Source organism: Peromyscus leucopus, unplaced genomic scaffold (genome assembly GCF_004664715.2).
Source record: "Peromyscus leucopus breed LL Stock unplaced genomic scaffold, UCI_PerLeu_2.1 scaffold_257, whole genome shotgun sequence".
Lineage (NCBI taxonomy): Eukaryota > Metazoa > Chordata > Mammalia > Rodentia > Cricetidae > Peromyscus > Peromyscus leucopus.
The window spans coordinates 36,819-51,183 of NW_023505131.1; the positions used below are offsets into that span (position 1 = coordinate 36,819).

Genomic DNA, 14,365 nt, shown 5'->3' on the forward strand with positions numbered 1-14,365 from the left:
ATGTGGCCACCGGCCCGGCCCCACACAGGACCAGACGCCCGCCCGTAGCCCTCACTGATCCGCTGGAGCCAACCCTATCGGCGCGGGCCCGGGGCACTCCAGCTTTAGCCGCACGTGCGCTCCTTGAGGCGGGGCCCACGGTACTCACACGCCAGCCAAGGACGCAGCAACCAAAACCTGGAACTGCGAGCTCAGGACTGCAAAGGAAAGAGAGGGCGACCGCGCAGCTCCCGGAAAACGCAGCGGCACAGACCATGAGAGGCCCGGCGGGGGACACAACCCTGAGCACGCGCTGCCTCGCCCGCGGAGCGTGCGCCACGATGCATGCAGGAACCACTATGGCAGAAGCCAGGCGACAGCTACCTCGGGCGCCGCACTTCACCCGAAGGAGTTGTCACAAACAGCCGAGAACCCGTCCCAACACGCAGCACCCCTGCACAGCCCGAAGAGTGGAGCGGCCGGACTAGGGCGGCACGAAACGGGTTGGTGTGCGCACGCGCTGCTGACGCGCCCGAGTTCAGACTTTGCGCAGGCGCCCTGAGGCGGAGGGGGCGGAGTAGCACGCCTGTGCCTGCAGGGCTGGCGAGACAAAGGGAGGGACCGGGCAGCCCCGCCCCCGAGCCCCGCCCGAGCGGCCCGCGCGGGGTGTCAGGCTCGCTAGCCCGGTGGTCCCCACCCCGGACGCCATGTACCCCACGAGCTCACCGGCCGGCCCGGCCCTGCACCCGGTCCCTCATCGCGCTCGTCTTCCCCGCCCGGCGCCTTGCCGAGCCGCAGCGATCGCCCGCTGCCGGCCAGGGTCCCACGGCGCGCGCCCACCGCGCGCCCGGGCCGCGGCCCCGCGTGGCCGTAAAAATGACTTTCCGCAAGGCCTACTCCATCAAAGACAAGCTGCAGGCCATCGAGCGCGTCAAGGGCGGTGAGCGGCAGGCCAGCGTGTGCCGCGACTTCGGCGTACCGGGCGGCACGCTGCGCGGCTGGCTCAAGGACGAGCCCAAGCTGCGCTGGTTTCTGGACCAGCTTGGTGGAGAGGTGGGCACGCAGCGTAAGAAGATGCGCCTGGCCAACGAGGAGGAGATCGACCGCGCCGTCTACTCGTGGTTCCTCACCTTGCGCCAGCACGGCGTGCCGCTGTCCGGTCCGGTCATCCAAGCTCAGGCTGAGGCCTTTGCTCGCCAGATCTATGGCCCCGAGTGTACCTTCAAGGCTAGCCATGGCTGGTTCTGGCGCTGGCAGAAGCGCCATGGCATCTCCAGCCAGCGCATCTATGGCGAGGCTGAACCCCGGCCGCAGGCCCTGCGCCTGTCAAGGAGGAGCCTGCACAGCCACCCGGCGCAGTTCTACTGACCGTGCGCTGGCCACTCTACCCACTCCGAGGGCGGCTATGGTGACGAGCAGATCTACAACGCCAACGTTACTGGTCTCTACTGGAGGTTACTCCGGAGCAGGCCGCAACTCCGGGCACTGGGAACGCCAGCGGGCCTGGTGGGTGCAGCCGGCGCTGGCCGGGACCGAGTGACAGTACTGTTGGCCGCCAACCTGACGGGCAGCCACAAGTTAAAACCGCTAGTTATCGGGCAGCTACCAGACCCACCAGCTTGCGTCACCACAACCAGGACAAGTTCCCAGCTTCCTACCGCTACAGTCCGGATGCCTGGCTCAGTCGTCCTCTTCTTCGGGGCTGGTTCTTTGAGGAATTTGTCCCTGGCGTCAAGCGCTACCTGCGCCGAAGCTGCCTGCAACAGAAAGCTGTGTTGCTGGTGGCCCATCCACCCTGTCCAAGCTGGGCCACTAGGATGCCGGCCCTGGAAGAGAGTGGGGAGACTCCCAGGCAGTGCCAGCCTGAGCTCCTTGGGTCCCCGGAGGAGTTGCAGACACCTGATGGTGCCGTCCGAGTCCTCTTCTTCCAAGGGCAGCAGCCGGCACACATCCCTGCACCGTTGGAACATGGTGTGGTGGCAGCCTTCAAACATTTGTACAAGCGAGAGCTGCTGAGGCTTGCTGTGTCTTGTGCCAGTGGCTCCCGCTGGACTTCATGAGAAGCTTCATGCTCAAGGACATGCTATACCTGGCTGGCCTCTCTTGGGACTGGTCCAGGCAGGCAGCATAGAGCGCTGCTGGCTGCTGGGTCTTCGGGCAGCCTTTGAGCCTGGGCAGCAGCCATCCCACCAGTCGAGGAGGCCGCTGAACACAGCAGGGTGCTCAATGACCTCACACATCTGGCAGCTCTGGCTTACAAGCGCCTGGCACCTGAAGAGGTGGCCCAGTGGCTGCACTGGACGATGATGGAGGTCTCCCTGAGGGCTGCGAGAGGAGGAGGTGGCCCGCAGCCCCCATCCCCCAGCCTGCCGTCTAGCATGGGGCTGGAGAGGAGGAGGAAGAGGCCACTGAGCAAGGAGGAATGTTGTCCTACAGCCGGGGAAGCTGTTTGGGGTCTAGACAGCCCTGAGGTGGCTGAGAGCCAGGATCCTAGAGAAGTGGGCCCCTGAGGCTAGTGCAGCTACGTTCCCTCATTACATGGCACGGCTTGGGGCTTGGGCCCTCACCAGCAGCGTCTCGTGATGGCGTGTGACGACTGTGGCCCACTGGTCTTATTTTCCTGCTGCACTGGGAGAGAGGGGGCATACACAGTCTGCCACCTTCCACCTTTTCTCCCTGGTATAGTCCACTGTAGAGGTCCAGGGGTGCACGCCCAGCACAGCTTGGAGGAGGAGTTCTGTTGGTAAAGGATGCCCTGCCCCGTGATCCACAGCGTCTTGGGAAATAGCTTCAAAAGCAAATGCTCTTTGCCGGGTAGGCACACGTGGGCCCATAAGCACAAGCACCTCCTGGAGAACAGTTGACTGGACCTCCATTCTGGCCCCTGTGGGGCTCACTTGCCCATGAGCACTGGATGAGGCTGCTGCTTCCTTTCATTGCCTCCCTGGTGCTACTGTTCTCATCTCAGTGGGAAAACAACTTGGTTTGTTTTAAAAACAAAAACACACATTAAACCTGTTTTTTAAAGATGCTCTTCACAGAGAAGCATGATGCTGGGCTCTGGTCCTGGGCTCTGGCTTGCCTTGCTCTGAAAACTGAGGCCCTGGTGATGTGGGTCAGAGCCAAGCTAGGCCCCCATCCCTTGGCTGGGGTGGTGTGCTCACAAGAGACTGGGAAGCGGGGAAGTGGAAGCCAGTACTTGGTGAGGTTTTGGATGCAGCAGAGTATAGTAGATTCTGTTCCACTTGGATTTCTAGTCCTTAAAAAAAAAAAAAAATTCTGGATAGATCTTCTCTATTCATGATGTTGGCAAGTGTTTGAATTTGGACCCAGGTGGCTTGACCAATGGCAGGACAAACCACAAAGCACTTTGTCTAGTTCTGGGGCTATCTGATCTACCGGGAAACAGGCTATATAGCCTTTGCAACCATCTGGGAACCCTGCAGTGCCTTAGAGTCAACTCCTACCTCTCCCTAGACTCATCCACCTCCTGGTATTGCCAAGGGTGTTGCCGAGGAACTACTGCTGGATGGCCCAGGTTGAAGGAGCAAAGGCTCAGGGGAATGCCACTTTTGAATCACTCTGCGGCTCTGTCCAGCTGTGGATTCAGATTGCTCCTGGTGGTCTAGAGCTGAGGCCCCTGTGCCTTAAGGAGGGCGATGCTGCCTTTGCAGAAGTACTGTCCTGAGCCCCTGGCCTTGTACTCTCCCCTGATTCATGTCTCTCCTCATAGTCTGAGCCTTGAAAACATGAAGTAGGGAAGGGCTCGGGATGCAAAGAGTTTGGCAATGGATGGATGGAGCCTTGGATGAGGTCTCCAAAAGTGGTCTCCATGTAAGTCCAAGAATACAGCTGCTTGGAACCACACTGCACCCAGTCAACAATCTACACAAATTAAGAACTGAGGGACAACATGGAACAGGAGAACGGAGGCTCAGGTAGCAGACTCCATCTGTACACTGGAGCCCATCTGGTCACCTATGTCCCTGGCCGCCTCAAGCCTAAAGACCTAGAGAACCTTCGGCAGTCATGGTTGGTAGAGAGTCTCCAGCACTAGCAACTGCGTGGGGGTTCAGAAGCCTAATGTATTTATAGCAGCTTCCATATCAGCCAGGCACCCAGGCTAGGAGCTGCCATCAGGCTTTCATAGACCTACTTCCAGGTCTGCAGAAAGGCAGACCTGCCTGGGCCCTGGATTTACATCCAGCCTGGAAAGCCTCTAGTAGCCGCTCCAGCCTAGGCTACCTGTACTATTCTTTTGGCGAGGTTTCCATCCGTTTCTGTCTTTGTCCTTTCTGTTGTGTTCCCTCCTTTGGCCTGGGCCCAGATGGACTAGAGTTGGCAAAGACTAGGAGGGCTCAGGAGTGAGACCTCTCACCGGCCTCTAACTGTCCACGCCCCCTTCACCTGGGGACAAAGGTCCAGGAGGTTTCCATGGCCCATATTGCTGCTGCCTATAAACAAGGGTGGGCTGACTGGGTCACAGAGCGTTCCTGCCAGGTTTGTTGTACACTACCATTCACTGGACTAGGGAGACAGACGCCCTGAGAAGGTGCCAAGGTATCATCTCAGGCTAGGGATGCTATGGTGCTTGCTAGGATGCCCGAGACCTTAAGTTCAAACAGCAGCACTATTTTTTAAAAGTGCATTTCTTTTCTTTTCTTTTTTTTTTAGGCTAGCATATGCTGGTGTTCTTTACATGCCACCGACAGAGGTGCTGGTGGCCGAGTCCTGGTTGTGGAGGGGGCTGCTTTGCCCAGGTGCCCATATGTCCCAGCAATAGGTCCTATAACTCAGGGGCTTGCAGTACTGCATATCCAGTTGCACAGCGGCCTTAGCCCCAGTGGCAGCTGGGCCTAGGATGCGCAGTCGCCTCACCTTTAGTGTCTGGTGGGGCTCCCAGGGGCTCATGGGCCCCTCAAGAGAGCCTCCTGCTCTCACTGTGTACCTACCTGGGTTGCACTGCTGTTCCCTACGGGCACCGAGTTGCATGAACTGGAAAGGAAGGTGAAACTGCAGCCTCTTTCTCCAGCAGCCATTGCTACCTGCTACGTAAAAGGCATCGTGCAGGAATCCTGGATCTCTTGCCCCGGAGGCCTCCTGTTCCCCAAAGTAGAGTGATCCTTTGGCCTGGGAAGTATAGGCAGCCTTTTTCGGGTAGGTGGTCCTGCCTGGGATTCATAAACGCAGTGTCTGGAGAAGGCACCCAGCACAGAAAGGTGGGTGTGAGTTCTACCACCACCTGCCTTTGGGGTTGCGAGCTTTGCCGGGTCACAGGCCTTGTTGTCCCCAAGGTCCATGTACTGGAAAATGAGAGCAGCTGGCTACAGGTGAACAAATGGTGTGACCGAGGGGATAAAGCTGAAGAAGGTTGTCCTCTGAGGATTAGACACTACTTATTAGGGCCTGAGCTATGGCCCAGACTATGGACCTGTATATAGTCTAGCTCTCCAAATGGGCTCACAAGAGCATCTTGACCCCATCAGCTGCCCTCAATAGGATCTTGGGCTGTGAGTTTCGTAACTTATTGTAGGGCCTTCCCTGACAGCACTTGCACAGCAAGTTCACCTGGCCAGATGATGGCACTTGTGTAATAAAGGTGAAACTAGTCAACGTCATCAGCCACCCTGTTTTAGTCTTCTTTTTTTGTGACTGGATTAATGCTTGGATCTGAACACCCCATAGGATGGGGTAGGAGGAGGATATAAAAGTGGGACAATAAAGAGAATACGATGAGCATCGATCAGTTTTTATCTCAGAAAGCAGTGGCTAGGTGACCAGCACACACTAGAAAGGCCTGGATGACAGTATCACAGCTGAATGGCCCCAAAGCTGCCTCTGAGGCGCTAACATCCTGTGTCCCAGCCTGTCACCCTCTGGACCATGACTGGGTCCAGGGCAATGAAGGGAGGGGTGTTTCCACTTCCCAGCCCTGGGTTTGCCATCAGTCTCTTGGCAGGTAGGCTGCCCAAGAGGTTCCCCATAAGGGGGTGCCTTCCACCAGACCCTGGGACTCCCAATACCTAGATTCGGCATGGCTTGGAAAGCCAGGGAAGCCAATTGTCTTTTGTCTGCACAACACAGGCAAGTGATGCTGCAGCCCAGCTGGACCCCTCTGCTGTCTGTATCACCTGCCTTCTCATCATTGGCCAGCTCACTCAGCGCTTTGTATAACCAAGCAGCCGAGCTGTTTTTGTTTTTGTTTGTGGTTTTTGGTTTTTGGTTTTTTTTTTTTTTTTTTTTTTTGGTTTCGAGACAGCGTTCTCTTTATATAGCTCTGGAGCTTGTCCTGGATCTCGTTCTATGACCAGGCTGGCCTCGAACTCACAGAGATCCACCTGCCTCTGCTCCTGAGTGCTGGGATTAAAAAGGTGTGCACCACCACCGCCTGGCTAGAAACTAGCACTGTCTATTATGACTTTTAGAAGTAAGATTATTGATACTTTGGGGGTGAGGAGGCCTGCAGAGATGGACACTTTTTTCCAAGTGCAGAGGAAGTAGAAACACTTGTGTGATGCATAGAGAACCGTTGTCTTTACAGGTGGAACAAGGGGAAGATGGGGGTAACCTGGGCAAGCAAGGAGGCTAGTGCCTGATGTTGAAGATATTCTCCCTGAGGAAATAGAAATATTTACGCCCTCTTTATAGGGTACCAAGGACAAACCAAAGCACAATTCTACCAACCAACTTGGGGAACCAATGAGTTATTGGGCTTACAGAGCATGGATGGGGTGTTGCTTACAGGAGTGTGGGTGACCCCAAAGCAGCCACACCATGAAAACATCTCATGCCAGCACGGATGATGATGATGTCCCCATACTCTGCAAAGATGGAACCCTCTCCGCTTCAGTTAATCTTCCGCAGGCTGCATATCCTACCACCTCCTGAGACCATGAGGTCATGTGCAATTAGGACAGTTAAAACTGGCTGAGAGGTGCAGAAGGGAGGAGCTGGAATCAGAGATGAGGGCCAAGCGACCCTCCCACCTCCTCCTTCCTTGACCGAATGTCACAGGCAACAGACTTGATCTTGAGGGTCTCTTTACAAGTCGTCCAGCGTCTTTGACGATGGCCGTGACGCTCGGAGGAGAGCATACTACAACACCCACTCAAGGCTCTTCTCACCACTCGGAGGCCGGAGCTGGGCAAGGAGCCTGTAGTCTCCCCTGGAGCCTGGCTCACTTCCTGCTGAGCTCCTTAGCCCGGGGTAGCCGCTTCCACCGCCACCGCGCTCATGGCAGCTGCTCGAAGGCCGCCCTGCTCTAGGGCGTGAAGCCCATGGATGGTGTTCCAGCTGGTGTGAGCACATCTGTCGAAGCTGGGCCGGGTGCTTTCCTTCCTGCTGCAGCATTTTGGCTGTCCCCTGGGAGAAGAGTGAAGGGAGAGCTGAGAAAGGGGGGCGCAGCTACATTTGCCCAGCCTGTCTGGACTCTGCAGCCTTGCCTTCCTGTTTGCTGGAGACGGCACACACACTCCAGAGCACAGCCTTCCCAACGTTCTCCTGAGGAATCCTTCACTTACCAGCAGTCTGGGCAGCAATGCGGTGGGCCAGGCCACTGGCATGCCCATCTTGATGGCACCTTCAGCCAGGGCCTCTGAGAATGTGCACACCTGTAGCAAAAAATAGCGTTGGAAGTGGGAAAGGGGGAAGGTCAAAACTGACATTTTGCTGGACACGGTTCCCAGCTAGAGATGCTCTGAACAGCAGCATTCAACTTGTTGGTCACGACCCTTTTGGGAGTCAAATAACCCTTTCATAGGGGTCGCCTAAGACCAACAGCAAACACAGATATTTACATTACGATTCATGGCAGTAGCAAATTAGTATATGAAGTAGCAACAAAAATAATTTTATGGTTGGGTCCCACAACATAAACTGTATTAAAGGGTTTGAAGCATTTGGAAGGCTGAGAACCACTGGCTCAGAACCACAAGAAACAGGGCCCCCAACATGGTCACAGATACCTGAGGCCATAAGGCCTAACCCAGAGTTTGGTAAAGGGGCCAGCCTCAATGGTCCAACAAAGCATGATGTTCTGAGCGACAGCAGAGCCCATGGACCACTCGAGGCCCCAAGGCTTGACTCTGAGACCTTGAGAGCAAGGCCTTTGCTAAGGGCTTGCCTTCGAGGGTATGGGTTAAGACAATACTCACAAAGGCCACACCGCTGCACTGAGGCCTGTGTGATATCTACGTAGGACTCGGGAACCTCTATGCTGCCACAGGCCTCCAGCAGGTTCTGCAGGAGCCTGGCGTCGTCGTTCCCGGCATGGTGGCCCCGGGCCATCACCATGGCCCCTCCTGGACTACGCGGGTAGATTGGAGAGACTCGCAACACTCGGGTGTTCGGGGGCAGCAGCTGGACAAGAGAGAGCTTAGTGTCAGGCAGGCTGAGCCTGCCAGGCCAAAGACCTCAGCTAAATGCAGCCTCGAGTCCCTACTTCCCAGGTACAGTGGCAGAACATTACCCCACCTACCTAACCCTGGTGGGCCAACTACTAACCCTGGTGGGCCACTACCTAACCTGGTGGCCACTACTTCTGGAGACTGTCTGGATGCCGTCTGCCTCCCAAGTGTGGCCAGCAGAGCTTATTTCATGGTCAAGGCCGTACTCACACCACACACCACTCACCTCCTCCAGAGAGCTCAGAGAGATGCCAGCAGCCACAGACACCACGATGTGCTCGGTGGTGACCACGGGCCACCTCTGTCAGAACCTCTGCAGGACTTGAGGGCTTGGTGCAGATGACAAGGGAACAGCTCTGGCCAGCACTTCCTGGTTGGTGAGTGGCCTGGCAACCCAGAGCCTGCACAGACACCGGGCCAGAAATGACCGGTGGGGGGCATCGGACAACCCACCGAGTGCCATCCATCATCCCGCATCCCGTGGTGCCCTCAGGCTCTGTGGTTACAAATCTATACTAGCCGTGACTCTCAAATGCCTAAGAAACACCCCCAGCAGGCCCTGCTCCTCACAGATGCCAAGATGTACCTTCTGAAACCTTCCCCCCTAATTTAGTGTCCACACCACCGTACACAGGCACCCCCCTCCCGTGTACTCTAGTCTTCCGGAAGCTTGACCTTCTTCCACCTTTGACCTCGCCTTCTCAGGACAAACCAAACCATCTCAGACCTTCAGCCAAAGCTGCCCCTGGAAACTGCTTCAGAAGGACAAACCCTAAGTCCCACTCACCCTGAAGTGGCAGAGATTCTTGTCTGTCGGGGCGCTGGCCAGCACTTGCTTAGCTTCCACTTTGCCTGGATAGAGAGCAAAAGCCGGTGAGGGCAGGGAGGATGGGAAAACAGTGTGCCTAGTCCACTGCTAGCTTAAGGCTCCATAGGATCACAGCAGGGATGCTCGTCGCCGCCGTGCTGAGCAATCCCCAGGAATTCAATTGTAATGTGACTACCACTGACCATCGCTGCTGTTGGGACACTGGGGCCAGGAACCTGCCTGATCCTGACAAGACACAGAGCCCAAGGTCTCTGCTTCAGGAAGGGGCAGCTGACTGGAGCACTTATGGTCTGTTGGCCAAAAATGCAAAAATCTCTGCAGGAACCAGGCCTGGAGCAGCATGGTGGATAGGGAGATAGCTGGTGGAGGGTCTGGAAAGATGGCTCAGTAGGGTGGGCAGATGGATGGTCAAGGAGAGACAGCTCAGCAGCTGAGAAATACTTGCTGCTCTTGCAGATGACATGGGATAGGTTCCAGGACCCACATGCACTGCCAACTGTCCATAACTGTCCACCTCCAGTGGAACCAGTGCCCTCCTCTAGTCTCAGCAGGCACCCAACACATACACACACACCACCACACCACACCACACCACACACACACACACACACACACACACACAATTTTAAAAAAAAAAATAGCCTATCTGATAAAGACTGACAGGCAACAAGCTCCCTTGCAGGGCAAAGTATGCTGGGATGTCTAGGGGAAGGACTAAGTGCCGTTCGGTGGAAATCATGTTTTCGGAAGGTACAGAGGCAGCTAATCATGCCAGTGACGGTTGTTATAGCACCAACAGCAGGTGAGCTGCCAGGTTGTTTTTTGTGTTGTTGTTTTAGAGACAGGGTTTCTCTGTGTAGCTTTGAAGCCTGTCCTGTGGAACTCGATCTGTAGACCAGGCTGGCCTCGAACTCAGAGATCCGCCTGCCTCTGCCTCCCAAGTGCTGGGATTAAAGGCGTGCGCCAGTTTTACATGTCGACACCATGAGACTGTAGGAAGCCATTCTCTAATGATCATGACCCTCTGGACTTTGAAGTTCAGCTGCAAGCAGAGAGCCAAAGGTCACCAACTTCCTCTACCTGCAATCTGTAGGTCAAGTCTTCCAAACACTGTAAGCAGTTAGGCCAGGATTGCCAGCCCCTGCTGTTCACCAGCAGTCTCAGCCAGGCAGTTTGCCTCCCTCCTCACCCCACCCTCCAGCGCCCAGGCAGCAGACATCTGGCAGTGTAGGAGAGACACTTTGGCCTTCCCATGAAAGGTTGGTTGTTGACATCTAGAGATGACAGACCAGTGATGGCGGACACTCTTCAGTCCACAGAGCCAATCCTCTTCTTCTCTTCTGTCACGCAGCTGCCCACCCCGAAGTGGCGCGGATGCCGAACAGAAAACAGAGAATGTTGGCACAGGAGGCGGCGCCAGGAAGTCGGACACTAACTTGGCATTAAACCAGTCCAATCTAAGACAAAACTGGTTTGTGCCACATAGGGAACTATAAAACCACAGCCACATTAAAGATATAAGTCAAACGTGAGCCCACCAGAGGTGGTGCATGCCTTTAATGGCAGCGCTCAGGAGGCAGAGACAGACAGATCTCTGAGTTCAGGGCCAGCCTGGTCTACCAAGCGAATTCCAGGACAGCCAGGGCGACACGGAGAAACCAGGAAACCAGAAACTGTCTCTAAAAAACAGGGAGAAAAAAAGTGCAAACCCCCCACAAAGAAGTCACGAATGGAGTTAATGGTAATTTTCTTTAATTCAATACATTTAAAGGAATATCATTCAACGACACAATCAGTGTTGCATAAAACAAGCTGTGTTATTTTTCTCTACACCACGCCTGGCTCGTCCACCACCCTCCCTCCTGCAGGCTCACCTAGGGATCCTGGAGACCCAGGAACAGGGCGAACTCACCCCACTGGCCCTTGGGCGAACCATCTGCGCCCCTTCCGCCGAGGCTTAAGGGCTCCTCCCACTGGAAAGCCCCCAACCAGGCCTCGCCTCCCCACTGCTCGTATGAGGCCTTGGCGATGGCCTCCGCCATGCGGCCTGCGCCCACGAAGCCCACACGCAGGGGTTCAGATGCCCGCCGCCATCGTGCTCCGGGGTGGCCTTCTCACGTCCCTACGTCAGCGAGCCCCGCCCACGAGAGCCGCATTGATGAAGAGAAGCCGCTGGGCGGGTTCGGGGTGGGGTAAGGGGCGGGATCGGGAGGAGTAAGGGGCGGGATAGGGGAGGAGTAAGGCGGGGTGAGTTCGGAGAGGAGTAAGGGGCGGGATCGGGGAGGAGTAAGGGGCGGGATCGGAGAGGATAAGGGGCGGATGGAGGAGTAGGCGGGATCGGGGAAAGAGTAAGGGCGGATCGGGGAGGAGTAAGGCGGGTGAGTTGGGAGGAAGGGGGATGGGAAGAGTAAGCGGTGAGTTCGGGAGAGTAAGGGGCGGATCGGAGAGGAGTAAGGAGGGGGATCGGGGAGGAGTAAGGGCGGATTGGGGCGGATGGTTCGGGAGAGTAAGGGGCGGGATCGGGAAGGAGTAAGGCGGGCGGGTAGGGCTCGAACCCCTGCATTTTGTTCCTTGAGGTGGGATTTTTCTACAAATATGGGTGAAGCAGCTGGCGATTTTGCTGAGGGAAAAGGGATGATGAAGAGGTAGTCCTAAACAGGCTGTCTGATTCGACCCGGAAAACCCAAAGTTGAAGTCTTCCCAGAAGCCGTGCAGAAGAGAATGTCCAGGATGGGGCTGGGAGGTGTATGTTGGTACTAAAACTAGTATAGCTCTTGAGTAGCTTGCGTGCCTTGGGTTGCGTCCTCGGTGCTTTCTGGTTCTCCAGATTAAAGGCAGCACTAACTAATTAGTTACCAGTACACAGCATCCCCCCCCCCCCCCCAGACAGTGTTTCTCTGTGTAACAGTCCCGGCAGTTCTGGATCTCACTTTGTAGACCAGGCTGGTCTCGAATTCACAGAGATCTACATGCCTCTTGCCTCCTCGAGTGCTGGATTAAAGGTGTGCACACCACTGTCTGGCTGTTTTTGTTATTGTTTTCAATGTGTAAAATTAGGCAAAATAGAACAGAGCACTTAGAAGTACACCAAATTTATAAGGGCAATGCTGTCCTTGGACTGTGAGGTCCCACAGTTAAAGCTGGTCTGTCCCCTGCTTGCCAGTGTTGGAATGTGATGGGCAACTCTTTCCTCTTGCGTGGCCTGAAGTGAAGAGCTGTATTCCTGGACCTTTCCCCAGGCCCTACAGGAAGCCTAAGAGTGATGAGTCTGCCGGATGATGGATGGAAACCCATAAAGCCAGGAACTAAAAATTAAAGCTAAATAAAACTTTCCCTGGGAGCTGGAAAGATGGCTCAGTGGTTAAGAGCATTGACTGCTCTTCCAGAGGTCCTGAGTTCAATTCCCAGCAACCACATGATGCTCACAACCATCTATAATGAGATCTGGTGCCCTCTTCTGGCTTGCAGGGACATATGCAGACAGAGCACTGTATACATAATAAATAAATCTTAAAAAAAAAAAAAAAAACTTTCCCTTGTTACAAGTCAATTGTCTTAGGGAGCAGCAGAAAACAGGTTGACACAGGGAACTCGCAGAATTCCTGCTATTTACAGGGACAAAAATCTTCCAGCAATGTCCATGGAGAGGTGAGGGACAAGGAATTTCTGTATTCTGGGCTACAACCAACAGCACCTGGAAATGAGGTTGAGACGTGGCCTCAAGCCTACCAGAAAATGCATGCCGTCTGGTCAGAGTGGTCAAGGTATTCTGATCTTAGGACAGTGTGTGTTCCTTGACATGATGACGCAGTTAGCCGACTGGTGGGCGTTAGACAACTGAGCATCTGGCAGGTTCTGATCAGCTTAGCTCAGCTCTCTAGGGGCCGGAAGGGTACGTCCTTAACGCCCTGGTCCCTCTGCAGACTCATCAGAAGATTAAGCTTAAAGGAAATTTGAAGATGGGGAGTGGGAGAGGGTGACCTGGGAAGGCCTGAGCCAGAGGGACACTGGGCAGGACAACATAGGAGAGGCCAGCAGACAGACTCTGCTTTAGAGAGGGTGAAAGACCAGGCAGGCCATGGACTGTCCTGCTGGACAAAAGGACTCCAATGCAATGTTGGGGGAAAACAACTGGATATCTTTAGTATTTCTGGGAGGTGAGAGGCAGAATGTATAGGAAGGTTGGGCTGGGCTGAGGAATTCTAAGCAAGCGATAAGACCGCAGCAGACAGGCTGATGAGCTGGAAAAAGGCAGTGGGGTGGAATGGATGTGTTTCTGAGGGAGGGGACGTAGAGGTTTGAGTAGTCAACTCTGACTGCATCTAGAACTAACTAAAACACAAGTGTCTGGGCAAGCCTGCGAAGGATTTTCTTAAGATTATTTGAAGCAGGAAGACCCGCCCTAAATCAAGGCAGTGAGTGCCTTCAGTGGCAGCCCAGGTAACAGGACGTGGAAGGACACTTTTCTGCCTGTTTGATGCTGCCAAGTCCATCTAGGATCCCAATGTACACAGTATACAGAAGACCAGCAACTCTCCGGGAGTCCTCCAGGCCAGGCTGGTACTGCTGAGGCATCCAGCGTCATTGACTGAACAACTACTGGATTCTTGCCTCTCCAGTATTAGCCATTGTTGGGCTACCCAGAGCACATCCTGTAAGCCAGTCTATCAGTCACTATGTATGTATGTATAACAGTTCGTTCCTTTAGGGAACCCCGACTAGTCTAGCAGCCCGTTGTCAGTTTTAGCCATGTGGCTGGTGCCATGAGTCACCACCCCCTGGGAAAGTTAATGTATTACACAGGTGCCAGCCATCACTTCCGCCTGCCTGGAGCTATGTCTTGGGAGTAAATGCTCACCTCTGCTTACCCCAGTCTTCAGGACAGTGGCGGCTCCATTCCAAGATTGAGAGGAGTCAAGGGCCTGTAGCTTCCAGCCCCAGGTCATCATGGAGAAGGAAAAATCCTAACAGTCTTAGGTGAATGGAATCTAGGATGGGAGCCTGGAAATGACCAGAGCTACAGTGGACACAGACACGACAAGCAATCCCAAGGTGACCTGCCTCTAGCCACAGCACCCTTAGGTAGATTCTCCTGTCCTGCCCTAACTGGCTTGGATTTGACCATCATGACATTGAGAATAGAAAGGTCCTG

The 14,365-nt window shown here is 54.9% G+C and overlaps 2 pseudogenes; one reads left to right on the top strand and one right to left on the bottom strand.

The window, feature by feature from the left end:
* The first annotated feature begins 686 nt into the window (after positions 1–686).
* LOC114694152 lies at positions 687–2,754 on the top strand (annotated as a pseudogene).
* A 4,283-nt stretch (positions 2,755–7,037) lies between these two features.
* On the bottom strand, positions 7,038–14,159 carry LOC114694332 (annotated as a pseudogene).
* Between the last annotated feature and the right edge of the window lie 206 nt (positions 14,160–14,365).